At 38.4% G+C, this 3,555-nt stretch overlaps 1 pseudogene; it reads right to left on the bottom strand.

The window, feature by feature from the left end:
• Positions 1 to 676: 676 nt before the first annotated feature.
• Positions 677 to 1,210, bottom strand: LOC110194821 (ATP synthase F(0) complex subunit C2, mitochondrial pseudogene; annotated as a pseudogene).
• Positions 1,211 to 3,555: the final 2,345 nt, after the last annotated feature.

Genomic DNA, 3,555 nt, shown 5'->3' with positions numbered 1-3,555 from the left:
ATGCAGATTTTATGTCCTCTGCAGATGCTTTGCAATAAACAAGATATCCTTCAACTATTGGACTGTGCTCATAATTAATAAACTGCAATGCCTCATTGATGAAAAATAGTATTATAGAAGTACAAGGGGTTCCACATAAGTGAATTTTTCAGGTAAATTATAACTCAATCATTTAAGTAGACACAATCATTCTGTAGAAAGAACACTAGGTTAATATTCAATAAATACTTGGATGGATTTTAATTTTTTTTCCAATACTCATTTGTCATTGTTATCATCATCATCATCATCATCATCATCATCATCATCATCAATTTAGAGCTAGAAGGGATCTGAAAAGTCATCTAGTCTAACCTCAATTTAAAGATGAGGAAACAGGAACAGAGAGATTAAGCAATTTGCCCAAGGTAACCCTAAGGAATTAAAACTTACTATCTAAGGCAGAAATTTCCCAAACTTATTTGGCCTACCACCCCTTTTTCTTTCTTTCTTTTTTTTAACAGCTTATTTATAAAGTATTCATTTGCTTTCTCTCTGTCAAACCCTGAGTCCATGGCTTTCCCCCAGGCTCTCTGGTAAGATGGAGGGGGTGGTACATACAAGTTGGAAGAGACATGGAAGGACTTGGACAATTAGAAGGAATGTTTAGAAACATTGGGGGATAGAAATGGCTCCGTCACACGGAGAAGAGGATGAGGAAGGCCACCAGCAGGCAAAAGAGCCCCATGGCCTCAGATAGGGCAAAGCCTAGGATGGCATAGGAAAAGAACTGCTGCTTCAGGGAGGGGTTCCTGGAATAACCAATGATGAGACTTCCAAACACAGTCCCAATCCCAACTCCAGAGCCACCACCTCCACAGTGGCAGCTCCAGCTCCCATGAACTTGTGTCAATGTGCCTTGAGATGATGCTAGTTTGGAATTCACATCTGAAGTCAAGTGAGGTCAAGGGACCTGATGCTGCTAACATGCTGAGGTTCTCATCTGTCCAAACGCCTGGCCATTTTACCACCACTGCAGATAACAGTCTACTTAGCAGCTGAGAGCCACTCCTCACAAAGGAAGGGGTAGAGATGAACTTGGCGTAGGCATATATTCTCAGGGGGTGAGGGGCAAAGCTGAAGAACTACCTGCAGAGCAGAGAAGACAGCACCCTCCCCCCACAAAATCTACTTTCCTTAACCCGTTATTTTTTTTTGAAATTTGTGTCATTTTAAAAAATATAAAATATTTTTAAATAATGCATCTTAGATTTAAATTATCATAAGTTTGTGGGGGGTTTTCCCCCTGCACTGAAATTTTGGTGACACAATATTGCATCATGTAACTGTATAGTATTGTATTCTAAACAAATCATTACACCACATATTTCTGCTGATGCATGCTGGACAGACTTGATGACTGACTGGTTATAATTTGCATTTTGTGTGTTTATTTGGAAAATAACGTAATCACTACAACTTCAGCTCTGGTACTCAACAGGTGAAACATGTACAGCTTTTCAAAATTCTCTCCTCTTCCCTTCTCCTTTACTTATGCTTTCACCACCCCCTTATTTTTATTCAATGCCTCCCAATTGCATCTATAGTTACTATTGGTTCCCTGGATCATTCTAGCACTCCCTTGGATGCAGTATTGCCTACTTGGGGAAACCCCTGATGGGTGTCCCTGAGCTTGTATGTCAATTCAACTCTCTAAGCCTGAACTCATTGTCTATAACAGAGAAATAATAATACCTGCACTATCAGCTTTACAAGGTCATCGTGAGGAAATCTTGCTCTAAGTATGAACTGTAGCTGTTATTCCTTGACTTTACAAAAGCCAAAGATGGAGCATAGCAGTTAATGTTCCCGTTGAGTCAAAGTTCTCATCCTTGTTGTGGATTGTTGTGCGTTACTGGGGTTTCATGACGACCTTGGGCCGATTTCTACACTCAAAAATGGCTCCAGATAATTCAGCTTTTTTATGTCATGAGTCCAATTTTTTGACTCATCCAACCTCCTCTCACACCTTCCATCTCTATTATCAGGCTGTCAGCTTTCATTCCTCACTTTTTTCAATTTAACTGCTTCTGGCATTCCTATTTTGTGATAAGTACCAGGGTTCAAATCTTGGTTCTGCAACTTGGTCAAGTTAACTTCTTTGGGCTTCTGTTTCCTCAACTGTTAAATGAAGAGGTCAAACTAGATGTCTTCTAAGATAGCTTCCAGCTTTAAATAAATGATCCTATGGGTCCATGGGGTAACAACACTCAGTGGTTTTGATTTGTCCTAATTCAGTCATTTTAACTATGCATATTTGTACCACATCTCCAACAGAAAAGATATTGTATTGATGTAGATTGCAAGAGACATTTATTTGTGTCCCTAAAATAGTCAGATAAGTGCACTCAAGCAAAGTGAAGTAGATAATTAAGACAATTATCTGGATATTTCAAGTTTAAAAATTCCTTCAGAACAGGAAAAGAAAAAAAAATGTTTTGCAGACTGAACCATTTTAGTAGAATTGAAAAGTAAAACAAAACAGACTGATTTTAACATACTTTCCAAGGCTTATTATGCCTTACTTTCTGTTACATGCTCTTCACTCCTGATCTTTTTGTTGTTTCACACTTGCTATCCCCTGTCTTACCTCCAACATTTTGCCCAGACCATTCTTAACTTCTAGAATATATTCACTTCCCACCTTTGCCTCTTAATATCCCTAAATTCCTTCAAAGCTCAATGCAAATGTCACCTCTCCATGAAGCCCTCCCTGGTCCTCCTAGTAGCTATTTCCTCCTTCCCCAAATTACCTAATGTTTATTTTGTATTTCCTTATATGTGTATTTATTGTCTCACCATATAGAATCACTAAATGGGCATTGCCTCAATCAAAGTGAAATCTGTCAAAGACCTTAGCTTGAAAAGGCCAAGGTCACCCAGTGCATCCTTGGCTCTCACTATTTGTCCTGATCTCTCTCTGGCCACTGGACCCAGATGGCTCTGAAGGGGAAATTGAGACTGGTGATTTTCCACAGCACTCCCTCACTTAAAACCAATTCACTTGCATGTCATGGCATCACCTCCCTAACGTCATGGTCCTCTTCAAGAATAAAATACAAACAATAACTTCTGTGAATACAAAAGGAGATGCCCACTGGGGACCAAAATGGAACTAGCTAGATGAGCAATATGGCTTTCTTTTCCTTCCTTCTTTATCTTATTTTCCTTCCTTCCTTCCTTCCTTCCTTTCTTCCTTTTAATTTTTGACTGGGTAAAGATGCCATTCTATACCTCATTTCTTTCTTTCTGTTTTTTAATTTAGCTGCCTTTTTTTTCTACTTTATAATTAATTAATTTATTTGTAGTTTTTAACATGAGATTTTGAGTTTTAAATTTTGTCTCCCCCCTCCTCCCCTTTCCCCAAGACAGTATGTAATATGATATAGGCTCTACTTATACATTCATATGAAATATTTTCACATTAGTCATGATGTAAAGGAGAATTAGAACTAATGGGAAGAACCTGAGAAAGAAGAAACAAAATAAAGAAAGGAAAGAAAAGGAGAGCAAATA

The sequence above is a fragment of the Phascolarctos cinereus genome, unplaced genomic scaffold, assembly GCF_003287225.1.
Source record: "Phascolarctos cinereus isolate Bilbo 61053 unplaced genomic scaffold, phaCin_HiC Scaffold_4;HRSCAF=312, whole genome shotgun sequence".
NCBI lineage: Eukaryota > Metazoa > Chordata > Mammalia > Diprotodontia > Phascolarctidae > Phascolarctos > Phascolarctos cinereus.
The sequence above is the reverse complement of the archived record's forward strand: the minus strand, read 5'-3'. Positions and strand labels throughout refer to the sequence as shown.